The sequence below is a fragment of the Oryctolagus cuniculus genome, chromosome 5 (genome assembly GCF_964237555.1).
Source record: "Oryctolagus cuniculus chromosome 5, mOryCun1.1, whole genome shotgun sequence".
NCBI classification, from domain to species: domain Eukaryota; kingdom Metazoa; phylum Chordata; class Mammalia; order Lagomorpha; family Leporidae; genus Oryctolagus; species Oryctolagus cuniculus.
This window is the reverse complement of record NC_091436.1, coordinates 117,139,496-117,151,214: the sequence shown is the minus strand read 5'-3', so window position 1 is coordinate 117,151,214 and position 11,719 is coordinate 117,139,496.

Genomic DNA, 11,719 nt, shown 5'->3' with positions numbered 1-11,719 from the left:
TAAAGGGGAATGGTGCTTTGAAGAAACTCACTTTGGGGTTTTCAGGAGATGAATAAACCACTAAAAATGAAAAGTTGACACTGTGAGCTTAGCAGTAGGTGATGGTCTGTAGAATGAGCTGATTCCATTTTGGAAATCATCATGCCAGTTTGCTAAGTAAATCATGGACACTCAATTACAGGAGAATTTCAGCCAAAGAATAAGTAGCTTTTTAGTATAACTTTGTCCCTTGCACTTTATGGTAAATGGCTGTGCTAAAAACTATTGAGTACTTATTTGAAATACAAATTTATCTGGGTGTCCTCTATGTTACCTGCTAAATCTAGCAATATCACTCTTATGGTTTGGCTGCCTGCCTCACTCACATTAGGCTTGCTAGCCTGGGGGCCTTTGCACATATTCTTTGTTTTGACTTTTCAGCAATTGCCAAGAATCTTCTTTCATCTATACCATGGACTGAGCTCACTTATAGTAGCCCTCTACAACACAGGTCTGCGTCCAAATCCCTGATCCTCTGAATGTGACCTTATTTGCTAAGAGTCTTTGCAGATGCAATTTATTCAAAGAACTTCAGATCATCCTGGATGGTCTGCAAAGGTCCTAAACTTAATGACAAGTATCCCTGTGACAGAAAAGAAGACACAAATGAGCAAGAGTGAGGAGGTAGAAGACAGAAGCAAATATTACTGTGATGTGGCCCTAACCTCAGAAGGCTTGGAATGCAGATGCCACCAGATGTTGGGAGAAGCTGAGAGGGATTCCCTCCTAGGGAGTCCTCCAGAGGACTGAGGTCCTGCTGACACCTTCCCCTTGGTCTTCTGGCTTTCACAGGGTAACAAAACACTTCTGTTGTTTCACTTGGTCAGTCTGCAGCAATCTGTGACAGGAGCCACAGGAAAATGATAACCACTTCCAGCCACTCCCCTCACTGCCATGAGACTGTATCAAAGTAAATGCCAGGGCACTTCTGAGGCTTTCAGTTGCCATCTGTTTCCTCAATTCCATTTTCTCCTCACTTCACTCTGGTCAGCTTCTCTGTCCCCTGCTCCACCGCATCTGCTCTGGTCAGGTCCTGTTACCAGATCCAGAGTTCACCCTTCAGTCTTCACTCTCCTCTGTTGGTGTCGTGACACCCCTGTTCCTCTGTCTCTTCTCCTTCACTCAGACTCCTGGCTGCCTCCATTCAGCTTCCCTTAGCCTCTATATCTGCACTCTCAGCCCAGGGGGTCTCTCCCAGTGATCACTGCCTTCAGTAGCATGACTTACAGTGCAAGTCATAAAGACAATGTGGTTTTCTTCTTGTTCCCTCTTGGAGATGTTAGCTGCTATGTCATGAGAACATTGCAGCAGCCCCACAGAGAAGTAGAGATGTCAAAGGAAATGGAGTCTTCTGCCAACTTCCAGAGAGAAAGTGAGACTCTGCCAACAGCCGTGGGAGTGCATCACCCTGGACGTGGGTCCTATCCAGCCAAGCCTCCAGATGACTGTAGCCTGCTGATGACTTGATTGCCGCCTCCTGAGACATCCTGATCCAGAACCAGCTGCTAAGTTGCTCCCAAGAGTCCTGACCTTCATACATTGTGTGAATGTATGACAAACATACATACAAACAAATGCTTGTTTCTCTCAGGCCTTGAACTTTGGGCAGTTTGACATGCAGCAGTAGATAATTAATACGCCCATGCCTGCCTTCTGACCTCATCTCTCAGCACATCCTCACCATGCTCCCACCACACTGGCCTCCCTCTTGCACCTGAGATGCACTCAACTTGTTCCTGACCAAGGCCCATGCCCTCACTGGGGCTTCTGGTTAAGAATCTCTCAGCTGGATCTTCTCACACTGGCTTCATCCTGTCATTCAGAACTCAGTCTTCCATGGTGTCCTCTGAAACAATCCAGGAGACAAAGAAAATGATTAGTAAATATGTATTGAACTTAATAAAATTCTTCAAGTATTACTAACTGGGACCATAGTTTTCGAGAAGATTTTGCCAATTTGTGAGATTAAAGACTAATTTTTTCTACTAGATGTCCTTGGTTGCCCTGATGATGTAGGATGTTGCAAATGAATTAAAAGTTTCAAAGGGAAAGTATATGCAGACAAAGCTATTGAATGCAGAAGGAGGGATGAAAGACTGTGGAAGAAAGCTCAGAGCAAGATGGAGTAAAGTCAACACAGAGCAAAGTCATGCTGTCTTAGGGCTGTCTTATCACAGCAGCTCTCAGCAGAATATTGCTAATACACACTCATAGTTGTTCTTCATGAATATTTTAGAAAATTTGCAAGTTATACAGAATGGCTCAAATCTTGACCCAATGGCATCAGTTCAGTCAGAAATAACAGCTGATATCATTTCAAACATATATTCTCTCCATGAACATTGGGGATGGTGCAATAATTAATATTAAATTTAATTTTTAAACAAAAAATTTTCTATGTCTTTCTATATTTCTATCACTGACTGCTCAGGAATGATAGAACATTTACCATCTGGTATGGAAAATATGTAAGTCAGTATATATACCAAAACTTAAATATTTTTAGTTTATCTTCTACAAAATTTATGGATAGCATAAATATGTATCAAGCCGAAGAGAAAATTAGTCAGAAATCATTGCCACAATTTCTGGTCACTTTTGATTTTATAAACAGTTCATATGTTGGAAGCTGTTTATGTAGATATTAGATACTTACTCTTTGGTAGGTATCAGGTCCTACCTCTTTGGTAGGTATCAGGTCCATCAGATGGATGGCAGAGGGAAAACAGATGTTCTGCACAGAACAGTCACACCATGAGGCTCCCTAAGAAAAAGAGGGACTTGGGTGGCCCTTCCCTGCAACTGTGACTCTCAGTGTGATCCTAGGTCCCTTTACTGTTTTTTGCTTTGTTCCCGTTGTTGCTGACCCAGTGTTGCTACGCCAGAGGGCTTTACCACTCCTTGAGGTGCCTTGACTTACCCCAGCTTTGTAAATAGACATTTCAATAAATTTCTTCAACTATTGTTTCCCAATGGTCTTTTTTTAAAGATTTATTTTATTTATTTGAAAGACAGAGTTACAGAGAGAGAGGTCTTCCATCCACTGGTTCACTCCCCAGATGGCTGCAACGGCCAGAGCTGCACCGATTTGAAGCCAGGAGCCAGGAGCCTCCTCCAGGTCTCCCACGCGGGTGCAGGGTCCCAAGAACTTGGGCCATCCTCCACTGCTATCCCAGGCCACAGTAGAGAGCTGGATCGGAAGAGGAGCAGCCGGGACTCGAACCGGTGCCCATATGGGATGCCAGCGGTTCGGGCCAGGGCCTTAACCTGCCGTGCCACAGCGCCGGCTCCCCCAGTGGTCTTTTTACTTCATGCAAGGACCCTCCTTGATACAACTTTAATCTTCATTTGTAATTCCTTATATGCAAATCTTGCACCCCTCAAGTGCTGGGGTGATTTTTGTTAATCTGGTACTCCTGGCACCAAGAGCAGTGAGGTGTCTTAGGGAGTCCTTTCCATGATAATAAAGAAATTATAAAGCATATTATAAACTGAGGAGGGTGGGGTCTGATGAGATTAGAAACTTTTGTTCCAGAGAATGAGAATGAGTATAAGAACATGTTGTTGGAGGGCTTTTATCAGAAGGCTTCCCTCATAAATCCCTTGGGGTGTCTCAGGCAGAAGAGGGAGCAGATAAATATGCGGAGAAATGAGAACACGTTGGTTAGATCTCCTGGAACATCCTGGGGAGGCTGGGATTGACCTCACGTTGTGTAACCACAGAGGAGTTGAACTATGAGTCCCATGTATCAGAGTGTCCTCCACACCCTGTGTGAAAGTTCATGGTTGTGATGTGTGTTTTGCTGTGTTAAGACTCTTGTGAATCTCAGTAATGTTGTGGTTAATTATGGTTATGATGACTATACTTTGGCAGTACCAATTCCATTTTGAGCTTTTTCTGGTGACACAACCTCTAACTGAGCCCTGTGGCTGGATAATAGCACGGAGGTCCCCTACTTCACTCTACGTGATTGACAGTTACATTGACCACTGCGTGCCCATATGAGAACGAGATAGTTTGACTCCATTACTTTTCCCTGCAAATTTCACAGATAGAAGCTAAGATAATATACTTCTGGGGGAAATAAATTCTAATGTCTTACATCTCATGGAGACACCATCACCTGCTAGATGCATCTTCCCTTGCACCAGCCATTGAAGGCTCTGATGGAGTAACAAGCCTTTCATTTCTTGCTGACAGCTTGTAGGCATCAAGAGCCATCCATCGACACCTTGAAGGGGACAGTTTCCCCAGACCATTTGGACAATTTCATGTGTGGACGCATGGTTCTTGGGGTCTTACTAGCATTCTGGGCTCAAGTAATTTTCTGTTACCTAATTTCTTTATATATTCCTTTTGCTTATTTTTGCCTATTTAGCTCTTGTGTGCAGTGCAATAAACTGATTAATTTGGGAACTATATTTGCCTCACTTAGCTTGTCATTTGATAAAAGGATAAAAGGACCTGCCCCTCTTGGAAAAATCATAATTATAGAGGTAGAAATTGTCACCAGGTATTGGGGCAGTCAAGTCACCTTGCATGGCTTGGTGTGACAAATCAACGCAGAGAACACAGTTCCTCTTAGTTAAATTTTATTTGGAATAAATAGAATACTTTGCTCTAAGACGCCTTCATTTTTTGACTGTCCTCATGTAAATTAGCTGGCAGCTTCAGCTGGTCCAAGACTCAAGTGGGTAAAATACTTGGTCACTCGTCTGTGTAATCAGTGTTATTCTTCATGGAGACAGGAAGCAGCACCCCCTTGAAGGGATTATACTGAGGTAGCACCCAGATGTCAGCAGTTGCCTCGAGATCTAAGGGAAAGGAGGTGGAAGCCATTCCTAGGTGTGGCCTTACTTCTGTTCTCTCCCTGAAAAACCTCTCCTACCACTGTTGCCCTCCTTGTTGACAAGGAACAACACCCCATTGAAGGAATCACACAGTTGGAAAAGCAAGGAAGTTGATCAGACAAGAAACAAATTTAACAGCAAGAGTAGATGAGACTTTCTGACAGATGGCGGAAATTTTAACAGAAGTTATCCATGGAGCCGGCGCTCTGGCGCAGTGGGTAAAGCTGCCGCTTGCAGTGCCCGCATCCCATATGGGTGCCAGTTCGAGTCCCAGCTGCTCCACTTCCAAACCAGTTTTCTGCTATAGCCTGGGAAAGCAGTAGAAGATGGCCCAAGTCCTTGGGCCCCTGCACCCATGTGGGAGACCCAGAAGAAGATCCTGGCTCCTGGCTTCGGATCAGTACAGCTCCGGCCATTGCAGCCAACTGAACCAGAGGATGGAAAATCTCTCTCTCTCTCTCTCTCTCTCTCTGCCCCTCCTTCTCTCTCTATGTAACTTTGACTTCCAAATAAGTAATTCTTAAAAAAAAAAAGTTATCCAGGGCAGGTCAATATGTAAACAGTCGTGGCTACCTGAAAGTTTTTCAATTTTCATATTTTTAATTCTATCTCATTTCTTTCCTAAACCATGAGTGGTATCTTCATTTGTGCTTGCTGTGGTTAGATTAAACTTTTATCTATTTAAGTATGCCTCAGTTACTGAAACATATTCCCCAGAATTTTACTTTTAGAGAACGCTTTAAGGCCTCTGAAGGAAACACTGCAAAAGAAACTTAAAGTTATGGGCATCCCAGAAGTAGGATCATTAATTCATCCTAGTGACTAACAGTATGGATACTTAAAAGATAAACAAATGAAATTTCAGCCCTACTGTTAAAAACTATTCGCTTTTTGACTTCCTTGGATAAATGTACTCCAAGGTATTTTATTACTTTTTTTTTTTAAAAAAAAGATTTATTTATTTCTTTGAAAGTCAGAACTATGGAAGGAGACAGAAGGAGAGAGATTTACATCTGCTGGTTCACTCCCCAGATGGCTGCAACAGCCAGGGCTGGACCAGGCCAAAGCCTGAGCCAGGAACTTCATCTGGTTTTCCTACACGGACAATAGGGGCCAAAATACTTAGACCATCTTCTGCTGCTTTTCCCAGGCCGTTAGAGGGAGCTGGATGGGAAGTAGAACAGCCAGGACATGAACCAGTGCCCATATGGGATGCCTGTGTCACAGGCAGCAGTTTTACCCATTATGACACAATGCTGGCCCTGGCGTTTTATTACCTTTTGAAGCTATTGTGAATGGGAATGCTTTTTCAATTTCTTTCTCAAAGAGTTTATTATTGGTGTACAAAAACATTACTGATTTGTGCTATTTGATTTTGTAAGCTGCAATTTTACTGAATTCATTTATCAGTTCTATTAATCTCGGTGAGATATTTTAGTTTTTGTATATATGGAATCCTGTCATCTATAAAAAGAGATAATTTGACTTGTTCCTTTCCTATATATGTGCCTCTTAATTCTTTCTCTTGTCTAATTGTTCTGGTTAACACCTTCAGTATTATGCTGAATAAATGAAGTGAGAATGGACTTCTTTGTTTAGTTCCAGATCTTAGAGGAAATGCTTTCAGCTTCTTCCCATTCAATACAATATTATCTGTGGGTATGTAACATATAGCCTTTACAATGTTTCTTCTATACCAAATTTTTTCAAGGTTATTCTTCTTGAAAGGGTATTGGATTTTTTTTTTCATTATTCTTCTGTGTCTATCGAGATGATATCTGATTTTTGTTCTTAATTCTTTTCATGCAATGCATTACTTTCATTGATTTGCATATATCAAGCCATCCTTGCACTCTGGGATAATTCTCACTTGATGTGTTATTAGATTCAATTTTCTAGTTTTTGTAGATAATTTTGGTATAATGTTTATCTAGGATATTGGTATATAGCTTCTTTTTAAAATTGTGTCCTTTTCTGATTTTGGAATCAAGATAAGGCTGGCCTCATAGAATGACTTTGGAATAATTTAACTCCTTTAAGTTTTTAGAGTAGTTTGAGAAAAATTGATGTTGGTTATCCTTGAAAGTTTGATAAAATTCAGCCATCTGGTTCTGGGTTTCTTGTTATTTGGAATATCTTTTACTATTCATTTTTTATCACTACTCATTATTTATTCAGGTTTTCTATGTCTTCATGATTCAATTTTATTAAGTTTGTATGTATCTACAAATTCATCCAATTTGTTGAAATATAGTTGTACAATGATCCTTTGTATTTCTAACCTATCAGTCACAATGTCTCCTTCTTAAAGATTTCTTTATTTATATAAGGTGAACAAATTTCAAGTATTCATATATACATATTTAGCAGCATAGTGATGTTTTCCTCCCTTCAGCCCATGCTTTTAATTTTTCAATGACATACTTTCAGTTTATTTTATAATCACAAGCTTAATCCTCCACTAAATGAACAATTCAACTAGTAGTAAGTAGAAAAAAAATGTGCTGTTCCTTATAAGTATAGAGAAAGGCTGCATGCAATAATCAAATCTCAAAATGCCAATTTTGTTCATATACATTTTTTTTTTGTATTCTGTATATTACTACAGATCAGGGAAAACAGTCTTTTTGAGACTGGCTTATTTCTCTAAGCATAATGGTTTCCAGTTGCTTCCATTTTGTTGCAAAAGAAGAATTCATTCTTGTTTATGGCTGAGTAATATTTCACAGTATCCCATAGTATTCCATGTATATATGTATACATTTTCTTTATCCAGTCAACAGTTGATGGCCATATCTTAGCTATTGTGAATTGAGTTGCAATAAACATGTGGATACAGATAACTCTTTCATATGAGGATTTCATTTCCTTTTTGTAAGTTTCCAGGAGTGGGAAGGCTGGGTCATATGGTATATCTATTTTCAGATTAATATCTCCTTTTTCATGTCTGATTTTTTTTATTTTTAAAGATTTTTTTTTTGAAAGACAGAGTTACAGAGAGTGAGGAGAGGCAGAGAGAGAGGTCTTCCATCCACTGGTTCACTCCCCAGGTGGCCTCAATGGCTGGAGCTGAGCCGATCTGAAGCCAGGAGCAAGGAGCTTCCTCCACGTCTCCACTTGGGTGCAGGGGCCCAAGGACTTGGGCCATGCTGTACTGCTTTCCCAGGCTATAGCAGAGAGTTGGATGGGAAGTGAAGCAGCTGGGACTTGAACCGGCATCCATTCCAGCACTTCAGGCCAGGGCTTTAACCCACTGAGCCACAGCACTGGCCCCATTGTCTGATTTTTTTTTTTTATTTTAATTCTCCCTTGTTTCTTAATCCAGCCAAAGGTATAATCAATTTTCTGTATCTTTTCAAAAAACTAACTCCTCATTTCATTAATCATTTGCCACATGTTCTCTCTTATGTGTGGCAGTTAAGTATACATGTGTTCAATCTGAATTTAAAATAGTAATTTGATTTTTAAAAACTGGGGTGTGTTGTGTGCAGGAGACAGGTGGTAGGAAATTGCATAGTGGGTACCAAAACACAGCAAGGTTGAACATAACAGGTTTTGGTGTTTTGCCGTATAGTGGGGTGACTGTGACTAACAATGATGTATAATATTCTGTAGAAAGAATTGGAATATAGGAGCTGAGAGACTCCAAACATAAAGAAAAAATAAGCAAACAGAAAGGCTAATAGCCAATATGGTTGTTTTAAATGCTGAATATGTCTTTAAATGTTGTATTGTATCACTTTAAAATGTGTAAGCATTACATGTTCATCTAAAACTTCATAATAAAATTTAAAAATCAACATAAAAATTAGAATTTGGTCCAGTCTCTTAAAACAAAAATGTTTTCATGGAATATTGGTTTCTGCTCTTAAGAGGAGGTTATGAATATACTTTATTTACTTTTAGATAATAAGATATTTATTTCATGTTGTCTTTATTAAGATCTTTGCTTGGAAAAACTGAATCATTTATGTTAAGCAGGGCTAAGATTTTTTTTCCTTAAACTATTTAACTTTCTGTATCTTTCTTTAAAATTTTTGGTCATATCACTTAAGTGGATTACTAAGTGTTGGTTCACTGTGACCTGCTTGTTTAAAATCTACTGACTTTTTAAAAAAACCCAGTTGGCCCAATCACATTCTAAATTGTGTCTTTTTTTCTAGAATTGACTTCGGAATTTTTCCCATGTAACCCCAGGAGAACTTCACAAGATGTCTCTCTCTTTCTCTGTGTGTGTGTCTCTTTCATGTCTCCGTCCCTCAATCTTTTTTTTTTTAACCAGTGGACTTTAAACATTTTTTATTAATATAAGGAGAACAGATGTAATGTATTTCATAGGTACGATTCTACGAAGGTAACTATATTTCCATCCCTCTCCTCTCTCTCTCTCCTTCAAACTCCCTCCTTCCTTTCTTTATTTTTTGTTTATAATTTTTGCAAAACATAATTTCAATCCACCCTGTAATCACAGGCTTAATGCACCCCTTTTCATAATATTCAACAAGCAATAAGTAGAAAGACCACAGTTCCATAGGAATATCAAAAGAGCCAAAAACAATAAGCAAATCAGAAGATGTCTATTTCATTCCTATACATTTTTCAAAAAAAATTTATTTAAAGTATACAAATTTCATGTATTTCCTATATACGGATTCAGGAACATATAGTGATATTTCCCACCCTACCCTCCATCTTGCCCATACTCCTACCCTTCTTCCTCCTCTCTCTCCTATTCTCATTCTTATTTTTCACAAAGATCTATTTTCAGGTTACTTTAAACTCATAAGGTTAACCCTAGACTAAATAAAGAGTTCAACAAATGCTATGAAGAAAAGAACATTATTCCTCAACAGTAGAGACAGAGCTGTAAGTGATCATCGAATCTTAAAATATCAATTTCACTCCTATAGATTACCTTTTAGGTACTCTTAGTTACCACAGATCAGGAAAAACACATGGTATTTGTCATTTTGGGACTAGCTTATTTCACTATGTAAAATGGTTTCCAGTTGCATCCATTTTGTTACAAAAGACAGGATTTCTTTCTTTTTTTTTTTTTACTGCTGTGTAGTATTTCATAGTGTATATATGCCATCATTTCTTTATCCAATCTTCTGTTGATGGACACCTACATTGATTCCATATCTTAGCAATTATGAATTGAGCTGCAATGAATAGGATAATGTAGACAACTCTTTCATATACTGATTTCATTTCACTTAAATTCCCAAGAGTGGAATGGCTGGGTCATATGGCAGGTTTGTATTTGGTTTTCTGAGGTATCTCTATACTTTTTTCCACAATGTTGCACCAATTTACATTCCCACCAACAGTGGATTAGGGTACCTTTCGACCCACATCCTCTTCATTGTTTTGTTGTTGTTGTTGTTGTTGATTTCTATATGAGAGCCATTCTAACTGGAGTGAAGTGAATCCTCATGGTTGTTTTGATTTGCATTTCTCTAATGGCTAGCAACCCTGAGCATTTTCTCACGTGTCTGTTGGCCATTTGAATTTCCTCTTTTGAAAAATGCCTGTTCATGTCCTTTGCCCATTTCTTAACTGGATTGTTTATTTTGTTTTTGTTGAATTTCTTGAGCTCTTTATAGATACTGGATATTAATCCTTTATCAGTTGTATAGTTTGCAAATAATTTCTCCCATTCTGTCAGTTGCTGTTCATTTTGCTGAGTGTTTCTTTGCAATGCAAAGAATTCTCAGCTTTATGTAATCCCGTTTGCCAATTTTGGCTTTGATTGCCTGTGCTTCTGGGGTCTTTTCCAAGAACTCTGCATATGTCAATGTCTTGCAGGGTTTCCCCAGTGTTCTGTAATAATTTGATGGTATTGGGTTGTAGATGTAAGTCTTTGATCCATTTTGTGTAAAGTGTAAGGTAGGGGTCTTGCTTCATACTTCTACTTGGGAAGATCCAGTTTTCCCTACACCATTTGTTGAAGAGACTATCCTTATTCCAGAGATTAATTTTACCTCATTTGTCAAAGATGAATTGGTTGTATATTCATGGACTGATTTCTGGAGTTTCTATTCTGTTCCATTGGTTTACACGAGGTGTTTTTTTTGTTGTTGTTGTTGTTAGTATCAGGCTGTTTGGCTATAACTGCCCTGTAGTATTTCTTGAAATCTGGTATTGTGATGCCTCTGGCTTTGTTTTTGTTGTATGATGTTGTTTTAGCTATTTGAGGTCTCTTGTGTTTCCATATGAATTTTAGCATAATTTTTTTAGATCTGAGAAGAATGTTATTCATATTTTGACTGGGATCACATATAACCTGTAAATTGCTTTCAGTAGTATGGACATTTTGATGATATTGATGCTTCCAATCCATGAACATAGAAGAGTTTTCCATTTTCTTGTGTCTTTATCTATTTGTGTATTTAATGCTTGGTTATTTTCATCATAAAGATCTTTGACATCCTTTGTTAAATTTATTCCAAGATATTTAATTTTTTATAGCTATTGTGAATGGGATTGATCTTAGAAGTTATTTCTCAGCCATGGTATTGTCTGTGTATACAAAAGCTATTGATTTTTTGTGTTAATTTTATAGCTTGCCACTTCACTGCTCTTTTAATGTATTCTATTTTCACTTCTATCAGAGAAAAGAGTTTATTTGTCTTTGGGACTGGCTTATTTCACTAAGTGTAATGTTTTTCAGTATCTTGTAGTGATGTTAAACCAGTTAGCCTTGTGTGATACATTGAATAATATAGGAAACATCATCTAAAAGTAAAGTGAGTCTAAATTTTCAGTAAGTTGAAGACTATTAAATCTATAGATGAGTATAGAATGAAACAAAACATCCCATCTA